The 24,472-nt window shown below is 53.1% G+C and overlaps 1 protein-coding gene across 2 annotated transcripts in view; it reads right to left on the bottom strand.

Moving 5' to 3' along the window:
• The window catches only part of NTN1 (netrin 1), a 202,406-nt gene that overhangs the window by 23,237 nt on the left and 154,697 nt on the right, over positions 1-24,472 (bottom strand). The window lies entirely within an intron of this gene.

Genomic DNA, 24,472 nt, shown 5'->3' with positions numbered 1-24,472 from the left:
TATCAAATCTGAATAGATAAAGAATCTTTAAGAAATCTCTGGATCCAGATGGTTTCAGAGGCTGTGGCTCCATGTAAACACTGAAAGGATGTTTCATGCTATTTGATCTGGTTAGAAAACAGAAAAAGAAGGAACACTAATAGGATGAACCACATAAAAGTGCCTAAAATCGATCATTCTTCAACTTTAAAAGAAAAAAGCAGTTTCATATGGTCTGATCTTAAATAAGTGTTGGCATGAGCTTAGACACACACACACCCTGTGGACCAGTTGGTCAGCCTCACTGACTAATCGGATCCGATATTTTATGCCCCGAAGGTCCCCATCCTCCCTGGACCCAGGGCCCCCCGCAGAGGAGGAAGGGGTGAGCGGGAAGCTGGCCCTGCTCTCTCAGGAGACCCTGTGGGGCTAGAATTGAGGATGCAGGTAATACCAGAAGGTCTGCTGGGGCCCCTGCACCAGGCTCACCCTCCATCTCACCCTCCTCCCCAACGAGAGGGGAGCTGCCAGGGACGGACGCTGGCACCGCCTGGCTGCCCACCTGGATGCACTCTGTCCCGGGGAGAGTGCAGAGACCCGAGGCCGCCATCTGCGACTCGCAGCAGGCCCATCCTGGCTGGCTGGCATCCTGGCTCCTCCTGGGAGCAGCCAGCCCTCCCTTTATTCCCCCCACCTGCTCCCCTGACCAACCCGAAGCCAAGAGCCGACCCCCCCGCAGGCCCGATCCCAGTGGCCAAGCCCCTCCCTCCTCTTCCTCCACCTTGGGTAGCTTGCCCTCTGCTCTGCCTCCTGTGCCCCAGGTGCCAAAAGTCCTGCTGGGCGGGCCTGCTCGGCCGATCGAGGCTCGGCTCCGAGCATATGGCAGGCGGGGCCCAGCGTCCCCCGGTCGGAGCCAGGGGCGCTGCATCTGGTGCCTCCCCTGGAGCAGGGCGGGGAGCTGGCCAGGGTCTCACTCCCGGCAGCACCCCAGCCTCTCTGCTTCTGGGCTGTCGGCTCGGGAAGGTGGGGCAGTGGGAATAAAGAACGAGGGACACCCAGCCACCGAGGTCCTTCCCAGGGCATAGACCTGGAGGCTGGGGGAGTTTCAGATTCTGCTGGCTGAGCACAGGGGAGGGGCTCCTGGAACCCCTCACCCCAACCCTGCCGGGTGACGAGTTCAAGGGGGTGGCACCAGGAAGGACACCCAGCCGGCTCTGTTTCGGCTGGGCCACCCTGCCCACCAGCAGGTGACAGATGACAGGTGAGGCCACTCTGCCCAGAGAGTCCTGGCTTTCCCTGACCCAGATCCACAAAGCCACTTGGAACTCCTCAGGCCAGAGGCCAGCTTTCCGTGTGTATCACTTTCACACACGGTCGGTCTCCGTGGGTTTCATGACGAGCACGTTAAAGATCGAGGAGGCACGCCCCACTAAGCCAACCCCCACCTCCTGGTCCTAGGCTGTAGGTGACGGACCCACTCCCCCTGCTGAGACACCTTCTTAGAACCCCCATCATAAGCACTTTGCCCAGGAGAGAGCCGGGGTCCACAGGCAGCTCCCGAGTGCCCACGCGTTCTCTCCAGGCCTGTGCTGGTCTCACCCGCCCCATCACCTCCCAGCCCTCCTTGCCTCCACGGCATGACGTCCATTCAGCTCTGGGGCAGGAAGGCCAAGGTCACCCCAAATGAGGCAGCCCCAAGCAAGGACGGGCACGAGGTACCTTGTAAAACTTTTGGGAGCAAAGCCAAAAGTGTTTGCAACATAGAGAGCAAAGGGTGGGTGTCTTTAATATATAAAGAACTCTTCTGAATCAATAAGACAAGCACCCTAACATTCAAAGAAGACAAACAGGCAATTCACAGAAGAGGGAAGAAGGCGGACACGGAGATGTAACAATGCTCAACCTCAAATAAGCAAAGAAACGCAACTTAAATCAACAGGAGGGACTTCCCTGGTGGTCCGGTGGCTAAGAGCAGCAGACCGGGTTCAATCCCTGGTCAGGGAACTAGATCCCACGTGCCGCAACTAAGAGTTTGCATGCCGCAACTAAAGATCCCGTGTGCTGCAACTAAGACCCAGTGGCAGCCAAATAAATACCTTTTTTAAAAAATCGACAGGGGTCTTCCCTGGTGGCGCAGTGGTTAAGAACATGTCTGCCAACACAGGGGACACGGGTTCGATCCCTGCTCCAGGAAGATTCTACATGCCACGGAGCAACTAAGCCTGTGCACAACTACTGAGCCTGCGCTCTGGAGCCCGCAGTCCACAACTACTGAGCCCGCGCGCCTCAACTACCGAAGCCACCGTGCCTAGAGCCCGTGCTCTGCAACAAGAGAAGCCACCGCAGTGAGAAGCCCACACACTGCAACCAAGAGTAGCCTCCGCTCGCCGCAACTAGAGAAAGCCTGTGCACAGCAACAAAGACCCAATGCAGCCAAAAATAAAAAGAAATAAAATAAGTAAATTTATTTTTAAAAATCAACAGGAATGCAGGGCTTTTGCCTGGGAACGTGTCAAAGCACACACACACACACACACACACACACTCGGACAATGCAGTTGGGGTGCAAATCAATACCAACTTGCCTGAGCGCAATTGGCTTCGAAGGTCAAAAACCTGGAGAACACACACCCTTGCTGGAGCACCCCGACTTCTAGGAATTTATCACCCCTTCATCCACTTAAGTTTTGCTACAAGATTTCCACGTGGCTGGCTCTGGGAGGTGTGGGTGTACCCTGGGGCTCACGGAACAGTCAGGGTGGCTTTATAGCAGGAGGGGACATGTCAATGATACGTGTAACCACACCCACCAAAGAGTGACACTCACAGAATGAAGACACAGGCCAGCATGCACTGGTAGAGGATGGGGACGGGGGTGCAGGTGGAGACCTCTTAGATGTGAAGGCCAGTCTGAGGAGGCGACATTTAGGAGGAAGCTCTGGGAAGCAGCCAGGGCAGGTGTGAGGAACCAACAGAAGAGGGGCCTGGAGCTGGGGGAGGGGAGGGGCGGCCAGAGATGAGGCTGCATGGTTCATGGGGGCCCCTGGGTTCTTCTCAACCATAGCAGGGGTTTGAATATTATTCTAGAAAAATATACTGTGCACCGAAATGTGGGGTGGAGGAAGTGTGGCTGGTTTTTATACTCTTGCTTTGTCTTCTCTGTATATTTAATTTTACTATAATGCATATACCATTCTTGTATTAGAAGGAGGAAAACAGGGACTTCCCTGGCGGTCCAGTGGTTGAGACTCCGTGCTTCCATGGCAGGGGGCGCGGGTTCGATCCCTGGTCGGGGAACTAAGCTCCTGCACGCCGTATGGCACAGCCAAAAAAAAAAAGGAGAAAAACACTAAAAATATTCTGAGGCAAGTCTCTTCTTCAGTGAGGATGGGGATTGAATGGGGGACTCCCATAATGAGATGACATTCCTACTCAGTGAGATGACATTTGTATTCCTAATCCGAGGGGTGTGTGTGTGTGTGTGTGTGTGTGTGTGTGTGTGTGTGTGTGTGTGTGTTGCTCTCTTGAGGGTCCTGGAAAACTTCCCGAGGAGGTAACACTGCTCTGAGACCTAAACAGTGCGAGGGAGGCAGGGCAAGAAGATCTGTGGGAAGAGGGGTCCCGGCAAGAAGAACAGCCTGTGCAAAGGCCCTGAGGCAGGATCGAGCCTGGCAGAGTCCAGGGCTGAATGCAGGCCAGGGAGCCTCGCACAGAGTTGAGGTTGGGGAGGAGCAGAAACAAAAACGCACACCAGCCAGATGGGCCAGGATAAGGTTTGGAGTCTGTTTCAATGTAATGCAAAGCCACCCGAGGGTTCTAGCCAGGCCTGGGTCACCCCCAGGGAAGCCCTGTCCTTTCTGCTCCTCCCCAGTACGGCCACCTTCACTCAGAGCTTCCCACGCGGCTCGCCTTGCCATGCCAGCCGGGGCGGAGGCAAGTTCCTGCAGGACGGCATGCTGTCGCAGCCCACCAAGGGTCCCCCCTCTCCCACCCCCTTTCTCCTAAAGAGCCCCCACTGTGATAGCTCCACCACCATCAGGCCTGGGTCTGACAGATCTCCTGAGGCCACCCCAGTACCCATCTTTCTTCTTCCCCAAGTAGCAACCCCCAGTGTTTCCTACTTCAAATCTTCTTCAAAGGCTCGCCCCTGCAGCTCACACGGTCACATCCCTCACTTCTTGCCCCAAGGGTGTGAGCCGAAGTCGCCTGCGAAGGGCTCCAGGGAAAGCAGTTGTGTCCTGTAAAAAGGGATCCCATCACCTGCGCTCTGATCTGCGGCCCTTAACCATTCCAAGCCTCAGTTTCCCCATCAGTAACATGAGGTAGTGATGCCGATAGTAACTGTCCTGCCCCTTCATAGGAGTCAGGAGGAAATAACCTTGGTGCGGTGAGACAGGTAAGGGATGCTGGGGGTGGTCTCTCAAGGAGATGACCTTTCAGCTGGAACCTTAAGGATAAGAAGGGGCTGCCAACAGGGTATGCTAGGCTCCAGGCGGCCTCAGAGGCCCCAGCTCAGTGACCGCAAAGAGGGGGGTGAATGACGGCGGAGCAGTGGGAAAGTTGGGGCCTCGTGAGGAGAGGAGGAGAGCTCAGATCTGAGGCGGAGTGACCCGGCTCTGGTCCTCGGCAGAATCTATAAAGCTGACCGAGATATGGGCGACGGAGCCCTGTCTCCCAACAGGAGCACGTCTGCCTCCAAGACCCCTTCTTGGGCTATACTATGGACCCAGAGCCAGGCAGAGGGAGAAGGCGCCTGGATGCAGAGGGTATCGGGGCCCAAAGCTAGCACCTTGTTTTTGCCGGAGGCCCACAGTCTGGGGACATTTACTCCATTCTCTGTAACGTCTTCTCCTCCATGTGAGTGCAAGTGGGTAAACCCTATTACGCGCAGAGGGTCTGGAAAGAACGAGACCTGACCCCACAGAGACTGGAGAAGCCAGAGGCTCCGCAGGGGGCCACTCACAGGTTCAGCCGCCACGCCTTGGCCGTGAGCGCCGGTCCCCTTGGCAAACTTCCTTGGACCCCACTCCTGGGTCATCTCCCTGTGTGGCCTTCCTCTAGGCCCCCAAGCACAGCGGGGCACCCTCTACCCTCTCAGAACCCAGGCCACGGTCCAGAGTTATCCGTCCACCCCCTCACCCAGTGGGGAATCGGACCTTGGTCCCAGCACCTGGCGCAGGACGCGTCACCACTGAACACCCAAGGAACACACTGGAACGTAAACTCTGGGTCCCCCCGTGGCCAAAAACGTAGTGTAAAACAAGCCCTGTGAGATACCAAGACCGCTCAGACAGACCTACAAATCAGGCTCCCCGAACTAAAGACACAGCATCCCTCATGACTCTCCTGGTGACACCCGTGAGAAAGCCTGGGTAAAGTGCTCAGGAATCTTTTCCATCTGCTAAGCTCTTTGACAAGAAAGAGGGCATGATTTGGGCTGGAGAGGGTTTGAGTGGCACCAGAAATCAGGATGCCTCTGTGGGGACTCGCAGCTGACACCTGGAAGCAGCATCCCGACCTCTGGATGTGCGGGCTTTTCTAAAGGTCTTTGCCTGCTTGCGTTGGGGTGTGGAGTGTCCATGGGACAGACTGCCTCCCCCTGGACCCTGGGATACAATCTGGTACACTGGTGGGAATGGCCTATCTCAAAACGTGGATGGGAACACGGATGGGCTTCAGGGCTGTGGGATGGGGGAGCAATTGGCAGGTAGGCTACAGAGGAACTCAAAACACCGGCTTCTCGACTCTTAAGCTGTGTGTCCCTGGGCTTGTGACTGCACGTCTCTGAACCTCAGATTCCTCATTTATTAAATGGGGAAAGAACGTGTAATCCTTTGACGTTCTAGTGAGATGAAGCCTGACAGACTAAAAGATGTCAGCTATCATTATTTTTCCTATAATTCAGGAGCCATGACAAGAAAACCAATCTCACTATATTCCTGGCATACCGATTTTTTTTAAAAATTGTTTTTTAATTTCTCACTCGATGTATTGCATGTACCAACTGATGGTTGGCTGTTCCCAAAAGCAAACTCGTCTTTAGGGGATCTGGTTTTCTTCCTAGCACCTTGTCACAGTGCAGTTTTACATTTTTTCAGCATTGTTTGTTTATTGTCTGCTTCCCTCCCAGACGACAAGGGCCACTGTCCTATCCACTGCTCTCCCCAGGGCCCAGGACACTTACAAGCTCTCAATACATATTTGTCGAATAAAAGGGGGACAAAGCTGCCCCCACCGTGTGGCAAAGTGACCCGAGGCCCCGACAATTCCCGCACCCCTCCCCCAGTCCAAGGGCGGAAGACCCCAGGCCCAGAGGAGCAAATCTGTGTAAACAACGGGAAAGCAAAGGCCTGAAGGAGGATTCAGAATGGTGGAAAAAGAATTTTGGAAAATGCTGCGAAACACAGAAAGCCGCAGCTTGGCGAGAATGGCTCCTCGCCTAGGGAGGACAGCAGGAGCCGGCAAACCTTCCCTCTCCAGGGATGTTTGCAGGGCTTTCTGTTTGGCCTTTAATAACAGAGACTCGAAATCTGCTTCCTTATTATGAAAATACATTTGCAGACTGAACATCCCGGGCCTGGGATTCTGAGGGCAGCCCTTGCTGGAGAAGCCACGGATGCTGAGCTGGGTGGGGAGGGCCCTGTAGGAAGGAGCAGCCTCGTCCCAGGCCACTGCACTGCCTTGGAAGCCGTTCCTCTTTCTGTCCTGCCTGGAGCACCAGGACCCCCAAAGGGCATGGGCTGTGGAGCGGGGCGTGGAACAGGCAGGCTGGGCTGGGCGTTCATGAGGGGGACTTGCAAGCCGGGCTTTTTCCCCTCCCGCAGCTGGTGAAAGCGGTCGACCCACCCAAGCTCCCTCCCTGCCGGCCAGGGCTGCCTGCAGCCTGTTTGGGGGTGGGGTGGCCGGGCTGGGGAGGTCGGGGGGCTGCACCGGCCACGTGAGGACAGCAGCTTCTCTTCCCCACTTGGAACAAGACGGTGCCAGGAGTCCCCAGCACGCTCTTTCTTCTTGCTGAACAAGATGGATTGGAAAACAAATTGGCTCAAATAAAGCATGTAATTAGATTAAAGCCTCTTGCCCAGAGCCTTGGGGACTGCAAAAGCCCTCCCGACTGGGGGCGGGAGACCTCGGCTGGCTCAACCAGTGCCTGGCCATCCAGAATCTTCTCTTGACCCTCAGATGCCCATCCTCAGTCCTTCCCAGCTGGGGTAAACTACGCCGAGGGAATTCATTCTGCCCTGGACATAGTCCCAGGCCCTGCTCTGCCACCAACTCCACAGGCCTTGGGGTCCCCCTCTCCCCTGCCTGTAGATCCCGCCTCAGCCTCAGAGGGCGGGTGTGTCCAATCCATGAGCTGCCACTGGAGCTCAGCATGAACAGCTGGGACGGTGATGTATACACCTGGGCAGCTCCAGCCAAAGCACTTTCCACCCACGAGCCCACTTGAGCTGTGCAATGACCGGTAAGGAGGCCGGGGAGGTGGCATTAGGACCGCCATTTCCATCACACACACGAGAAAACAGGACCACGATGTTCAGTGTCCCAGGTCGTGGCCACTGGGGGCGCTTTCCCCATCACCACTGGTCCCACTTCTTAGCCTCTCTGTTCCTCAGCCGTCTGATGTGAGAACTGAAGAGGCAAATCCAGTATCCTCTTTACTTTACGGACATCTATGCTGAGTGTGGAAATGCTTCCAGACGGTAAAACCCTACCTACCTGGAGGCCCCTTGTCTGTTTCTTTCAGTTCTCTGGGATACACGTGAGAAGCAGGAAGGAAGAGGTTAGAAGTAGCCAAGTATCTATCACAAAGGAAATCCCTTTAGATCTTCATTCACAGCTTAATTATCTTTCATTTATAGACACTGATAACAAATGTCATTATCACCATTCCCAGAACATAGTACACTGGGACCTGTATTTAGGTGGGGGGACCTTCTGGTGAGCTACCCATTGGCAGGAAGAAGGAATGGCTAGCAGAGAGCAAGGAAGAGGCAGAAAACTATGAAACTGTGAAAAGCAGATGTAGAATACCTAAGGACCGTTTTGAAGAGAGGCCAACAGTCCTAAACCGGCTGCAAAAGCTTGTTTACAGTCTAATCCCTTTTTTGCGATGGCTGCATCACCCTGAGAAGCTGAATCACGTTCAATGTGCGTTACTTAACACGGCAGCAAAGCTGGCAGTACGCTCGGGAAAGACTGCCATCCAAAATGGTTACAAGTTACGTGGCATTATAACAAACTATGGCATCTGAAAACCGTATTTATGGGGGCCACTCATTCCACAAAAATGCAAGAACCACTGCAGATACGGAGACCCTCCCTGTCAAGTCCAGACTCCCTACCCTCTCAAGTGGAGAATGAAGGTACCACGTTGGCTTTGGGGAAGGAAAGAATTCTGGATATACTTCGGGTCACCACAGCGCCCGTGTCCCCCAGGGAAGGGGCTGGAGTCTTCACGTTCCAGGCAGAGGCACGGCTGTCCTCCCCAAGAGCCACTGCAGGGCCTAGACGATGACGGTCACCAAAAGGCCCGTGGACTTCACCCCTGCCTGCCCTCCCCACCTGGACATGTCTAGGTTTTAACAAGACAGCCAAGGTCATCTTTTATACCAGGCTTCTGTTTCTTACTCATCTCTTCTGTCTCCAGGAGCCCCCCAGACACAAGGTTCCCAGCCAGAGCTCCAAATCTGTCTCACCATTTTACAGGGCACCCCCTGAGACTGTACTGCCCGAACTCGCACCTATCGTCCACAGACCAAAGGGTACTGGAGCCAGAGAAGGGTGTGTCTCAGGGGCTCAAGCCAGGCAGTGACTCCCACACATCCCCCCAGGGCTGCCCTGACCCGCCACTGGGAAGTTCACACCGGGAGAAGCTTCCCGTACAACTCTGGTGGTCAACGGACTGACCAGCTCTCACCTGCAGGCGAGGCCATATTTGTGGGGGGCACCCCTCAGCTGTGTTCCCGGCCCCCGCAAGCACCAGCTCCTGGTAGAAGCTGGGAAACGGCTACCTGGGCCCTAGGACAAGTTAACTCAGAACCTTCTCATCTCATCTGCCTCCACCCTTGGACGTCAGGCTTTACCGTAGCCCTGAGGTCCCAACCACCCCCTTCCTTCTCTCCCCACTGCAACGTGCACGTTGAAACCCTGAGCCACATAACAAGTTCCAACATCTTTTGTCAAAGACCCACACGCTTGCAGGAGGTGAAGCCTGTAAAGCCTGGTGGAGAACACAGGTAGAGATTTCTGCTTCCGAGCAGATGCGCTGCCCCGCTGGATGAGGGATCTCTGACTGGGACAGATGGGGGCAGGGTCCCCATCTCTATGAGGGAAAGACATAGACACCACACCCTCACCAGAGCCAGAGGGAATACAGCCCCGGGCCATTTTCCAAGATGCAAGCTCTGCCAAGCTCTGCCACATGAGATGGACCTTCCAGAGGTTTTGCTTGAGGACCCCAAACTTCTAGCTATGTCACTGGTTCTCCTTATCTGCCCTCGGTGCCATTAGGAAACAGCAGCCCAGCTGGAGGGCTGACGAGCCCCCTGGGACTTGAGGCTTTGAATGGGTACGGAACAGACCCAGCAGGCTCTTAGCAAAGCCTGACACTGGGGGGCCTGGAGACAGCCACGGGGGTATCTGCTGACACAGGCACACTTGGCTCTGCTCTAATAGGTAACCTGAATCATCTACTCGGGCATCTTTCTCACCTAGTAAACCGTGGTCCCTTGAACTCAGGACTTCACGTTCTATCATCTCTGGGACCCCAGCCCCCATTCATCTGATTCATCTGATGAATGAATGAAAATGTATAAACGGACAAGTGCACAAATCCTCATGTCGGAATTCCCAAGGAACGCTAGGAGTTGGGGGTGGGGTGGGAGACTCAAAACCGCTCCCAAGCCTGGCTGAACAAGAAATCCCCATTTTCAGGCTGTAGCCCGGATGAGGCCAAGGGAAGGATTTATTGAGCACGGGATCAGTATTTCATAAACCCTTCCAAACTGCAGAAAAGGCTGCACCTGCCTCCGTCAGTCTGCGGCCGCTAATCCGCTGTAACAGCTCTGTGCCCTCCTTTCTGTCTCCCGCCCGGAGGGCAGAGTTAGCCTGTGTATTCGCCTTTAATACGCTGAAGCCACTGGGGCGCTGCATTCACTGCTCTCTGCTCCCACAGGGCCGGCCCCACAGGGTCTCCTTGTCGGCTCTCCGAGTGAACAGGGGATTTTGTGTTCGGCAGGGGAAACAAAGCTGTCCCAACGGGGATCCAGTTGGCTATGGATACGCTTCTCCAGCAAGAGCCAGCAGTGGTCACAGCCTGGAGCTGCCGTCGGCGCTGAAGGGTGATTCAGTGGCACGGGGGAAGGAGGCGAAGCTGGGCTTCCTGGGAAAGTCATGAAAGAGAGGGAAGCTGGTGGCCCTGCAGTGTCCACCCCACTGGCTGGTTGGCCGGTGAGCCCAGCTGGTTAGGCCAGTGCCGATGAGGTCACGCCTCTGCTGAGTTCCCTGGGTGGGCTACAACCCAACCTGGGCAGCTGTCGGGCAGGATGGCCACCGCCCGGCCAAGACTGCGCTAAACGGCTTCCTACATAGAGAAAAGGCCCTCAAAGCTCACCATCACTTTCTGGTGCCACTTAACTGTGGCACCATGATGACAGGTGGCCACAGACACCCCGAAGTCAGCAGAGTGAACAAAAGGCCTATGGCGAAGACTGTATATAGTTTCCAAACCCCATTTTAGTTTCCTCCTGGGCTTCGAGACTACTTACTCAGCACCCCTTGTGTGAGGTGTGGCCATGTGACCGAGCCCGGCCACGGGGCGTGGGTAGAAGCGATGCAGACGCTTTCAGTCCTGCCCGGAAAAGGGCTCCCATAGGCACTCTCTTTCCAAACCAATGACTCCAAGGCCCCAGGGGACGGCGGAGCCACATGACTGAAGGAGCCCAGGCCCCTACTCACTGCCTGGAAGGGAGCCACCCAGCCAGGAACACCTGCGATGGACTGTCGGGATGCTTCTTACAGCACGAAGCCTACCCTGACCAATACAGCATTGGTGAGAAGTAAAGAGAGTTTGACTTAGGACAGCAGCAGCGGTGTGTACGTGGCAGAGGAGAGAGATAACAGGAGAGATCACAATACTGTCTTTAACTGAGTGACTGGCTTGGCGTCAGAGGGAGGACATGGGCCCCAGAGAAAAACCACCAGGTCTTTCCACAGCACAGGGCTGTTGGGGAGTGAACAGAACAGAAATCCACAGGGGGTTCCCAAATCCCAGTAAAACTTGCCTTCCCCCCAAATAACTTACCAAGTACAGCAGGCGTGGTGGATGCCTGGCCCAGAGCCCCTTTCCTGGACCAGTATAGCCACCTAGAGCTGCTGTGGGAGGTGGCGGCCACCAGCTCACACTTGCACTTCCTCTGAAGGCCTGCCCCTGGCTCATGGAAACTGTTCTGCTTGGAAACATCCACACGGCCCATCCCAGCGAGCAGTCCACAGCCAATGGCCAGCTACGTGGGCAGGCACCCAGCCCTTTTGCTTGTAAGCAGGGCAACTTCTTTGGGGTGATTCACTGTCTAGACCGCCCATGGAAACAGGCTGAGGCCAGACTTGTGAACCCACACATTTTCCTAGCTTCTTCCCCTGCCCTGCCCACCTCACCCCCTTACTAGCTGCTCCTGAGAACATCCTCTCAATAAATCATGTCACAAGAATCCCTGTCTTGGGGCCCCTGACAACCCAAATGAACGGCTGGCACTGCACCTCTTCCCCCATCCACAGCAGTACCTTTGCCACAAAGAGGGGGAAGGACAGGGATGAAGTTCAGACCCAAGACAATCCTAGATTATCGGGCCTAAGAGTAGATCGCCACCTTCTCCGAGGTCTCTCCATCTGGTGAAGATGTCCTCGCCTGCAGGGAGATTTTAGATGCTGAAGTACAACTTTCCAACCCTGGTACTGAAGGAGGTGACCTCACGGGACAGAAGGAATGCCAGGAAACTAAGGCTGTGTCCCACCTGCTGGGGGAGTGGGTAGGATGGCAATGAGTGGAAATCTAACCCAGCCTGGCTTGGAGGAAATTTTAAAGCAGCTTTCACTACATCTGCTGCCCCAAACACTTAGGAATTTCTCACCTCTCTTCAGCAAGAGGAACCTTTTCCAAGTCCCCATGTCTGATTTCTCTCCACAGCTTACCGCTTGGAAGGATGCTGGCTTGAGGCACTATGGTCCACGGAAACTTGGGAGATGGGAGACCTGGGTCCTCACCTAGGTTCTGCCATCAACCCACTGTGTGTGACCTCGGCCAAGTCGCTCTCCTCTGGGCCTCAGTCTTCCCATCTGTCAAATGTGGAGGCCAGATCGGATGAGCTATCTCTAGGTTTCCTACTGGTAACAAGAGACAAAATTCCACTCCCAGGAGACCTTTCAGGAGAAACACTGAGAAATGCTCTCTGGGAAGAAAAAGCCTTGATTCGTAGCTTGTGCCAATTTCCAAGGTGTAAATCTTCTCAGCGTGGCCAATTTCAAACCACCAGCAGGATGCCCTGAGCACAGAGCCGGGAACAGCTACCGACAGTCAGCTCTTGGGAGCAGGTGTGCGCCAGCCCCAGCGCGCCACCGATTTTCAGATACCTCTTAGCACAGAACAAATTCGTTTCAGACCCCAATTCATTTCCCATCTCTGCAAACGAAACAGCTCTCTCCTTTCCTCAATCCTACAACACACTTTACTCTTAAGCAGAGCCCACAGAACAGTGCAAATCACACTGGCCATCATCTTCCCTGGGGAGAAGCTGACCTCTCCCATGGAAGGAACTGGAAGGGGGCAGTGCCCCACTGTGCCACCCCAGATGCAGAGCCACTGCTCTAACTGAGATAAAGCCCTGCCCTGGGGGGAAAGGACACAAGGCCCCTGATCTGTGTGGTCACACCTCAGGGCAGGGTGGGCCTAGTTTCATAGGCCACACCCATAGCTTTAGGAGCAGCAAGAGTCCTGCTTGACAGGAGGTAGGTTGGGGGGTGGGGACAGTCTGTGCTACGTATCAGACAGTAGGGGGCAGCTGGTAGCCTCGTCCACCTCAAGGCCACGTTGGTCCTTCCAACACTGAAGGTCCATGTCCACAGCAGGGAGGACGCCTGCATAGTGGGCAGACAACATGCCCTACCCATCCTCCTCTTCGCCTTCCCTCCCCTGGGTCTGGACACCATTCCTGGTCCAAATCCCTCAGGGTCCCCTCAACACAGCCCTGAAAGAGCCCCCAAGGCAACCACCCGGGTTCTATGACCAGAGGTCCTGCGATCACAGTCTCCCAACCAGCCTTCCAACTAGCTGGGACCTGGAAATACTGAGTGGGAAGGGGCCGAATAGATCATTAGCCCAACACCTTCATTTCACTGAGAAGACTGAGCCCAAAGCCATCAAGCGGCCTGCAGGACACTTTAACTGGGTCACTGGGGTGGGGGGAGGGTCATGAAAAACTCAAAATCCCTGCTCTTAACAATGGCATTTAACATTGTTGCCAGCATCACTTGCCATGGATGGAACTGTGTCCCACCGACATTCCCATGTTGAAGTCCTAACCCCCAAAGTGATGGTGCTTGGAGGTGGAGCCTTTGAGGGGTAATTAAGGTTCTATGAGGTCATGGGGGTGGGGGCCATGAGGATGGAATTAGGGCCCTTATCAGAAGAGACACCAGGGCTTCCCTGGTGGTGCAGTGGTTGGAAGTCCGGGTTTGTGCCCCGGACCGGGAGGATCCCACATGCCGCGGAGTGGCTGGGCCCGTGAGCCATGGCCGCTGAGCCTGCGCGTCCGGAGCCTGTGCTCCGCAACGGGAGAGGCCACAACAGTGAGAGGCCCGTGTACCGCAGAAAAAAAAAAAAAAGAAAGAAGAGACACCAGAGAGCTCTCTCCCCGCCAGGTGAGGACACAGTAAGAAGTCGACAGTCTGCAAGCCAGAAGAGGCTCCTTGCCAAAACCCAACCATGCTGGCACCCCGATCTTGGACTTAACACACTCCAGGACTTTAAGAAAATAAATTTCTGTTGTTTAAGCCACCACTCTACGGTCTTTTGTTACGGCAGCCCAAGTGGACTAATGCATTACTGCTATTATTATCAAGTCTGGAGTAGTTTTAAATCCGGCAGGGTATTTAATAAATCAAAGGGACCACCTCTGGGGTTGGGGGTGGCGGTATTAACTAACTTCAGTGGCATCTGAGGTTCTGCAGGGGCCGAGCCCAACAGCAATCCAGAGAGGGGACGGACTGTGATGCCTGCACAGCCCCCAGCCCACGACCTGGACAGGAATCCCAAGGGAGGTTCCGGGCACGGCTTTGGGCAGGGGGCCACCCTGCAGGATGGGGATGGGGTCTCGGCGTCCACCCTGCCTCAGCCTAGCTCTGCAGCCTGCGCGCCCCCAACCCCCAGCCTCTGCAGTCAGGGACCCTGTGACGTCCTCGTGACACAGGGCGGGTCCTGGGGATTCCAATCCTCTCACTGACACCTGTCACTTGCCCCATTCCCATCTGCCATCCCCCTTGAGTCCCCGGTGGGAAGAGCTCCCAGAAGGGCTAAATATTCCTCCCCCAGGCTTTTCTGGCCTCCCAGCTCATCCCTTTATCCTCCTCCAAGGCTGGTGGCAGCTCCACCTGCAAAAGCCCAGCCACAGGGGAACAATGCGGGTCCTGAAACCCCCCATGCAAATGGCTTCCTTTGTGCTCCCCAGGGGGAGGCCCCCAGTGGCTCTCTCCCAGCCCTGCTCACCCCAGCCTGACCTCTGCCCTGGCCCTTTGTGCAAGCCCCAAAGAGGGGAGGGAAGGGAAGGGGGAGGGAGGAAGGAGATGGGGCAAGTGAGGGAATAAGGAAGGCGGTGGGGAAGAGAGACAGAGACAAAGGCAGAGGGAAGACCCAGAGATAGAGAGACAGTCTCGAAAATCAGAGCGAGACAGACTGACAGACAGAGGGAGAAACTGGTTCATGCAGGCTGCCCAGAGCAGGGTCTCCTGGCTGAGGGGATGGAAAGAGTACGCCGTACCATGTGAAACTGCCATTTCCGTGGGTCACAAATGGTCGAATAAAAGGACAATTCCCTTTGGTCCAACCTAACACACACGGATCAGTCTGGTCTCCAGCCAGGGTGGGTGGAGTGCGCAGGTCCCGCTCGAGAGAAGAGCCCCCATGTGCCCTGGCTCAGCCTCTGGTTCCTTTCCCGGAGGGTTCTGGGGAACTGGGCTTGATGTCAGGAAATCCGGGCTTAACAACCAGAGGCTGTTTTGCCCCCAGAGCACATCTGATGAATGCAACCGTCTGGAGGACAGGCCAAGAATGCCGTGCCACACCAGAAACACAGAAGACAGCTCCACGACCGAGAATTCTCCAGCCCCGCCGGCACCTAAGTCACAGCTGACCGGCTTTTAGCTCCAGCACCCTCTGCTTCCCACGGAGGGACGTGGCAAGGATTTATGATGGTGACTGGCTCTCTTATCCCCTCTGCTGTGGACGTGCCCCTTCCTTGGGGACACTCCCCTAAAGGAGGCCCAGAGCTCTCACCCCACCCCCAGCCCCAAAGCCCAAAGTTCAGGCCTGACGCGGCCATGCCTTTTTCTTTAGACCACGAACAATGACGATAGGTAACACCTGGGTAGCACTTTTCATCCCACACATCACTCCACGTGCGTTCTAGCCTCAGAAGCAGCCCAAGCCTCCCCACCACGAGGACTCTGATGCGCTTCTAAATATAATACTTTGTGTAGCTCAACGACTGCATAAGTTTTAATAATTAAACCATTGAGTAGACCAGCTGTAAAAGGCATTTGGGGGACGACCAAGAAAGTTGGAAGGTGGACTGGGCATCAGATGATATTAAAGAATTTTTGTTAGTTTTGTTAGGTGTGATAACGCTGTTGAGAAGATGTAAGAAATGTTCTTCTTTTTCAGAAGAGGAATCCTGAAATATTTAGGGGTGAAACGTCACAACGTCTAAGCTTTTCCTGGAAGATATTTCAGCAAAAAAAAAAAAAAAAAATCGTTGAAGTAAATGGGACACGATGTTAAATCGAAGTGGTACGCATGTGGAGGTCTAACCACTCTATTCTCCCCACCGCTCCGAGATTTTTCATAGTAAAAATTTCAATTCACAATTAAACCACGCTAATTGAAAATACAGTAATATAGAGTAAAGCTCAGAATTTTGGATAAACGTCATATCAGGTTGGGCTAAAATTCACCAGAGAGAAAGGACCAGGCAAACACCTGGCTACGTGTGAGCACAGCACTTCCTGTGATCAGGCAGGAAACGTTAGCTGACTTCAGCAAACTTCACTTCCTAAGCCCTCAGCGGCATCTACTTCAATGCGACGCTAACTATTAAACGAGTGGGTCCAAGGCAGCAGTAGCACCCTGCCTTAATACTTTCGGAGAGAGCACACGGATGTCATCCTGTAAAAATACACCAGGGTTTCTCAACCTTGGCACGACTATTAGCATTTGGGGCTGGATAATTCACTGCCACGGGGGCTGCCCTGTGCGATGCAGGGTGTTCAACAGCGTCCCTGGCCTCAACCCACTAGATGCCAGTGGCACCCTCCCCCTAGTTGTGACAACCAGAAGTATCTCCAGTAATGTCCAAACGTCCCACGTGGGCAAAGCAGCCCCAGGCTGAGAACTACGGGCATATGAGAGCACAATGAAATAGTTTCTTTGAAATGCTCTGTAAGCCAGTCTTTTCACCAAAGCTGACCCTCCGTGTGTAATTAGATGTATCATCTGCTTCGGAAATACACTGTATCTTTTCATTTCACGTTCAAAAATTCTCCTACAACGTTATTATATGGATATCCCGTAAGTGAGTCACTAAAACGCTACTGAAAGACATTTGGTGGGTCGTTTCCCTCTTTTGTTATGAACAATGCTGCAATAAGCTACCTCGGAGCAACACGTCACTATTCCCTTAGGCTAAATTCCTAGAAGTGAAAGGATGAGGCTAAAGATACATTTTGATCCGTGAGGCTAAATCACCCTTCATAAACTTGGCACCACGGTGCCCTCCCATCACCAGAGCAGGTGAATGCCTGTTTCCCTAACCCTTTCAACACTGAGAATTACTTTTTGTTTTCTAACGAGTGTCGATTTAATAAGGTGTTTAAAATGGTATTCTTGTTAGTATTCTTTCTGGATTACTAGTAAGTGTAATACTCCAGAGGCTTACTGCCATTTGTACAAATTCTCTGAATTTCGAGTTCATTTTCTCAGCCCAGTTTTGTATTAGGATCTCTTTTTCAGTGAATTGTAAAAGTTATTGATTGAGGATATTAATCTCTGGTCATCCATGTTAAAAATTTATATTTTTCAGCATTTAGTTTGCCTTATGTTGCTTATAGAGATTTTTGAGGTTTAGACGTTTTCTATTTTTATCCAGTTAAAATCTTTCCCTTTATGATTTCTTGCTTTTGTATCCTATCTAGAAAGCCTTCTTCACCCCAAGATTACACTGATACTGACATGCTTTACTCTAGAACTTCTTAGGATTTTTTTAATGATTATTATATTTTTTTGGCCACACCCCACAGCATGGGGGATCTTAGCTCCCCAACCAGATACTGAACCCATGCCCCCTGCATCAGAAGCGCGGAGTCTTAACCACTGGACCACCAGGGAAGTCCCAAGAATTCATTTTAAAGATACGTTTCATACGTTGGGATTTATGAGTTCACAGCATGAAGTAGAAATTTATTATTGTTTTAAAATAAATAGCCATTTTCCCAGCACCGTTTACCGATGGACTCGTCCCTTTTCTCACGGATTTATGATCACAACTTTATCATACACAAGTTCTTACGTTTATATTTGAGTGTATTTCTGGACCTTCTACTCAGCTTTCGTGATTTCTCTATTCCTACGCCAGGATCACACTAACGTAAATATCCTGTTTGTTACAATATTTTAAAAATCTGTTAGGGCAAGTCACCCTTCATCACCCTTCTTCTTAAAAACATTCTTGGCTATTAAAAATCACATCCTATCCAATTGAGATTTTTTTGAGTAGAATTATGCTATACTTACAGATTTCAGGGAGAATGGACATTTTACAATTCTGAATCTTGCCCTCCCGGAACATGGTAAGATCTTTAGTGTCCCTTGGGAAAGTTTTACCCTTTAAAAAAAATACCGTCTGTACTTTTATTGCTATGTTTATTTCTGTGTAGTTGATATTTTTGTTGCTGTTCTAATTGGGAGTTTGTTTCCATTATCATTCCAAAACGGACACTCATCGAACACAACTACAGGCCAGATATCCCATTCTATGCTTTTCACTTGCTATGACATGGTTCTGTAATTGCTCATGCACAGGAAAAATACTGACCTTTGTATGTTAATTCTGTAATGGTCTCCCTGCAGAATTCTCGCACCAGTTTTAACAGTTTTCAGCTGATTCTCTACAGGCCCATGTTATGACACAAGGCCCTGAGGAACGCACAGAGGCCCCTCCCACCTCTACCCACCACCTGTTTTCAGGTATACGCTGATCCGTGTGCCCGTCTCCCTCGGCTGCCTTGTGACCAAAGGGACAGGTCACTGCTAACTGGTTCTCCCAAGCCCAGACCCTGTGGCCTCAGCCACGCCAGCGCCCCTAGCCAACCACCCTCCTTCCCAAGGGCCACTTTAACGGGCACCTGTGGAAGACAGTGGCTTTTAACTGGCTGTACCTCCATCTCTACCTTGGTTTCAGGTCCCCTGCGGACACACAAGTTTGTCCTCTCTCTTGGTAGGATGTTACCACAGAGTCAGGTGTGTATGTGTGTATACACTTAAGTGTGTGTATAGAATATATATATATATTTATATATTTTTAAATTACTCTAAATTGACCAACAGCATGACTACTGAGAGGCAGAATGATGATGGGGAGGTTAATGTCACTAGCGGACCCTGAGGCCAGGAGACCTTGGCTGGAATCCCAGCTCACTGACCTCTCTGTGCCTCAGTTTCTCCTATGTAAAATGGGGTAACAGCAGTATCTAGCTCATCTGGGTGGAAGAAATGATTAAATGGCTAAGAATCAGGACGAGTGCTGAGCACATAGCAAGCATTATATAAATGTCATCTCCTCCTTCATGTAGCCAGAATTGATCTATCTTTACTCATGGGTCTGGTCCAAACACTTCCTGGGATAATACTTATCTGACAGCCATTTACTCATACAGCTGATCCCGGACAGCCCTACATCCTGTGTCACACCATCTTTTGAAAACCAATCAGCACTCAAGTCAATTAATAGACCTCCTCCTTACAAGTGGCACGAGCTGCTTACAAGTGTTATGGTCGGTGATCCTAGCTCCCCCCCAATGGACGCACAGGTCCCTTTCTCCTATACCAGGAGTACCAATGGCTCCCTTACCTGGGGCCCAGGGAACCACACCCTCCTCAGATGACTCTAAAAGCATGCAGGCTGTGAGGTCAGACCTTTTCAACGTAACACTAGGCAACACGGCCACGGCCATACGTCTGGAAGGCAACAGAGGGCGTTCGCCATTTCCCCATGTTGGCTGAACTATTTTTGCTTGGCGATGAAGTGGGGAGGTACTAAGTGGCCCCCCAGTCTCAAAAGTCTCCCAGGAAGCGAGAGGTCAGGAAGGCAAGCATGTCCCCCACGGCTGCCCGAGCCCCAGCACCCTGTCCCCAGGGCTCCTGCTCTCCACCCAGTCCACCCCAAACCAACCAGATTCCCTGCACCCTTGCGCTCTGACCTCAAAAACTCAACTTTTAAAAAACTGTAGTAAGGGGCTTCCCTGGTGTCACAGTGGTTGAGAGTCCGCCTGCCGATGCAGGGGACACGGGTTTGTGCCCTGGTCTGGGAAGATCCCACATGCCACGGAGCGGCTGGGCCCGTGAGCCATGGCCGCTGAGCCTGCACGTCCGGAGCCTGTGCTCCGCGGCGGGAGAGGCCACAACAGTGAGATGCCCGCGTACAGCAAAAAAAAAAAAAAAAAATTGTAGTAAAACACACATAAAATTTACGATTTTTAAATGTACAATTCAGTGGCATTAAGTATATTCCCAATGTTACCCATCACCACTCTCTAGTTTCAGAATTTTCTGTCACCCCAAAAGGAAAGCCTGTACCCATCAGTCACTCCCCATCCCTCCCGCCTCCCGGTCCTGGGCAACCACTAATCTTTCTGTCTCTGGACTTGCTTATTCTGGGCATTTCATATAAATGGAATCATACGCTGTGTGGCCTTTTGTGTCTGGCTTCTTTCAATTAGCATAATATTTTCAAGGTTCATTTAAGTTATAGCATGTGTCAGTACTTATTCCTTTTTATGGCTGCCTGATATTCCATCGTCTGGATATACCGCATGGAGTTTATCCATCCTGCCACCATCCATTCTGTCCCAAAGGTAGACACTGGGCTGTTTCCACCTTTTGGCTATTGTGAAGTCAAGCCCTTTAATTGATTTCCAGTCTTTAACAGGGTCTTACAGTCTGTGAGGCCACCTTGAGCCTGGGGCAGCCCCACCTGTTCCCAATCAAGTTCTTCTCACAAGCCCTCCCTCTAGCTGACTGTCTACACCTGTCCTCATGCAAACCCACATCCCTGGTGAGGAGCTACGAGACTTCAGCTCAGTTCAGCTCAACCCTTCCATACACTGCAGTGTTTGTATTTTCCATGGCGTTCCATTGCTTTAAAAAAATTTTTTTTATTTCTTTTTGACTGCATTGAGTCTTCATTGCTGTGTGCGGGCTTTTCTCTAGCTGCAGCGAGCAGGGGCTACTCTTTGTTGTGGTGCACAGGCTTCTCACTGCAGTGGCTTCTCTAGTTGCGGAGCACGGGCTCTAGGCACACGGGCTTCAGTAGCTGTGGCTCGCGGGCTCTAGAGCGCAGGCTCAGTAGTTGCGGTGCACAGGCTCAGTTGCTCCGCGGCATGTGGGATCTTCCCCGGCTAGGGCTCAAACCCGCGTCCGCTGCACTGGCAGGCGGCTGCTTAACCACTGCGCCACCAGGAAAGTCCCTCCATTGCTTTTTTTTTTTTTTTTTTTTTGCTGTCCGCGGGCCTCTCACTGTTGTGGCCTCTCCCGTTGCGGAGCACAGGCTCCGGACACACAGGCTCAGTGGCCATGGCTCACGGGCCCAGCCGCTCCGCGGCATGTGGGATCCTCCCGGGCCGGGGCACAAACCCGCGTCCCCTGCATCGGCAGGCGGACTCTCAACCACTGCACCACCAGGGAAGCCCCCTCCATTGCTTTTTTACTGAGCACTTAGGATAAGCCCGCCACTGAACCAAACGCTTTACCCAGAGCATCTCATTTAATCCCCACGACAACCGTACACAACAGGGTTATCATGACCCTGGTTCACAGGGGAGAAAACAAGATCAAGCAGAACTCCCAGTTCACTGCCCTTCCCCCCCACCACCCAAACACTCGGCCAGTAGTGCGTTCAACTCTTATCAGCTCGTTTCCTCTACTCACCCAACCTACCCCCTACCCTGGAAAACCAAAGCCTAAAACGAGAACAATCCAAGCTTATCCAGGGGCAGGTCTATAAAAACCCAATAGTCTTCCATGAAACAAATGGAGGTGCTGCGACGCCACCAGAGGTGACACCTCTCAGCCCACTCCCACCCCACACCTGGGAGCACCTCAGGCGGGGCAGCACCCGCCAAGTTCAGCCGCCAGGCTCCCCCGAACGGCTGCCGGGGGGCCTCAGAAGCCACCCCCACCCCCCGCTGGACCACTGGAGCAGCTGGCAAAGGGCACCACTCGGGACCCCAAAGGGGGTGAGTGCAACTGGGCCAGAGGGTGGCCCCCAGACCCAGGTAGGTGGGGGCGGAGGAGAGGAGCCGGTTGTTCGCTCACCGTACCCGCATCCCGGGTCCAGCTTTCACTCGGACGACAGCCGTGCCCCTTCCAGCCCAGGAGGCCAGCGGAAGTCAATGGCTTTCTGGCCCCGCCCAGAGGCGGCCCTTCCTCCCTCACACGTCTCTGGGGGAGGCTCACGTGGGCTCTCACGTGGGAGCCGTCTACACCAAATGCTATACATCAGGCCCCGCCCCAGCCAGGTGTTAACTGTTTACTGCGTGCCTCTGCTCATGAGGACCCGCAAGGCCCGTGGATGAAGCTGGTCAGCAGAGGGGGGAGGGGTGCAAGCAGGCATTTACAAGGAAGGAGAAAGCTTATTAGCAGAAGTTCAATCCTCCCAGGGGAGGCAGGGCGGGGAGGCAGGGCGGGGAGGGCCCTGGACCGTTGGTCCCACCCCGTCATCTTTCAAGGAAGCAGAAGAGAGAAGTCTTTGCTCTGTCCAAGGCCTCACAGCCAGGGGAGAATCAACCCCAGATCTCCCGGCTCCAAGACGGTACTGCTGCTAAACCAAGGGGTCCCCACAAACCAAACTCCGACAGCTACCTCGGAGTTGGTGCAGGGCAAGGGAAGGCAGGTGGTGTAGGTCTCTACAACCACAAGTAGATAGGTTTGGAGTCGGTTTGCCCCATCTCCCTCCTGGCCCCAGGGTTCCTCGCCTCCCTGCCCCAAGACCGGGTACCAGCCAGCTTAGTGAGCAGGTGGACAGCATTCCCGGAGTGAGCTGGCCCTTCAAGGGGATGGGTTCAGGGTGAGGTTATGTCCATCAGCTTTCAGGACAAATTCTTGGCTTATTAATTCTCCTCTGTTCCGCAGGCAAAAGTAAACAAGCTTTTCTCAGGCAGCCCGGCACGGAGGCCTTCCCTATTCAAACACTGCAAGAATCGACAGGCTTGGAAGTACTGAGCTCCCAGGCCCCGCTTCCCAGGGGGCCCCCTGGCCTCCTGCCCACAACGTCCCTCCTGCTGAGATGAGGAGAGCAGGGCCTCTTTGTGGTGGCAGACCCCGGAGTCCCAGCGCCCGTAGTCTAGACCTGGCCCGAGTTCTCCAGAAAAAGCATCACAGATCCTGACCATTCGGAGACCCAGAGAAGGTCACAAAGGGTCCGGCCAAGGACACAGCATCCCAGCAAGCATCACACCTGCTCACTTAGCCCCTCTGTGGAGAAAGCACTTTGTTAAAGGGTGTTCATTTACTGTTTGCATCCATTTAAACCATGTTTTTAAACGTCCAGAAAGAAGAAAGGAAATAAACAGTGACAAAATCAAAAGGAGTCAGAAAAGTTAACTGAGAGTTGATAAACACTTTTCAAAGAAAAATGCTACAAGTGTTTGTTAGTTGCCCAGGAATCTTTTGTCTGGTTGAGCGGAGATCATTGCATGTTTTATACCAGCTTCTTGTGGTGTGTACAGAAATCTCATGAGTTGTTTTTTGCTTCTCCTCTATTGTTTCCATTTGCCCATTTCTAATGTGGAATGAAAAAGCCAAAACCACTGCGAGAAACATAAAGACAAGGTTGCAAGGACCAGAAAGATGGGAGGTGAGAGAGAGAGAGAGAGAGAGAGAGGGTGAAGATATGCCTTGTCCTTGGATGAGCTGTGTTCTCAGCCCCGGTGAGTTCTGATGGGACTCATGTCACAGCAAGGAAGCAAGAATCGCGACTGCATTAACTGGAAGTGTCTTCTCGCTTCAAAAGTGCTCTACCCGAGAGCTGAACTCACTGGGCTGTTCCTTTTATTGTGTTTTTACCAAAGAGCTTCCTCATCCTCCCTCCCAGGCACCCGTCATGCTGCTTCCTTCATCCCCTTCCCAGCACTATTTCTCCTGTAAGTGTCCCCCGGGGCTCAACCAAAGGTGACAGAAGACTCTGCCCAACAACCCAAGACCAAAATATCTTTGGTTTTCCCCAGCGTAGCCTCCAGCACTCCCTGAAATTTTCTGTCCTCTCCTCTTTGAGGGCTGTTTGGTGATGGTGCACATCCAAGTTCTGAATCCGTTTTCTCTCAAGTTCCCAGCGCATGGCCAATATTCAAAAAAAAATCCAGTCTGTTCTAATGTATACAGGTGGGGGCTTCCCTGGCGGTCCAGTGGCTTAAGACTCTGCACTTCCACTGCAGCGGGTGCAGGTTCGATCCCTGGTCAGGGAACTAAGATCCTGCAGGCTGTGCCACGTAGCCAAAAATAAAAATTAAAAAACTAAAGTCTTCAGGTGACCACATGGGTGCACAGACCTCCCCAACAGGTGGATCTGGGGAGGAGCAAAGGGGTTCCCAGAGCTGACAGTGATGTCCCTGCAGGGCCCCACTGTCACCATTCCTGCCCCCCATTCCCACTCCCAAGTACCAGTACACAAAAGCCCCATGGGACCGCAGGCCCACGGCGCTGGGTACAGCATGGCCTGCTCTCCTGGTGCCCCCTCCTGCCAGGCTCCGAGCCCTCTCTGTACCCAAAGCCAGGACTGGGTGACCCTTCTTGTACCAAGGACTGGTGACGTCCACGGACGTCACAGCGACATTTTTACTTTCTCACAGTAATGTTTTTAAATGCAGAAATAAAATCCATAGGACTACAAAGGAAACTAATCAACACTGAAATACACTTAACCCAAATCTTTCCAAAAGCCCAGGTTTAGGGTACAGT

The sequence above is a fragment of the Phocoena phocoena genome, chromosome 19 (assembly GCF_963924675.1).
Source record: "Phocoena phocoena chromosome 19, mPhoPho1.1, whole genome shotgun sequence".
NCBI classification, from domain to species: Eukaryota; Metazoa; Chordata; class Mammalia; order Artiodactyla; family Phocoenidae; genus Phocoena; species Phocoena phocoena.
Note: the sequence above shows the minus strand (reverse complement) of the source record. Positions and strands in the feature narration are given on the sequence as shown.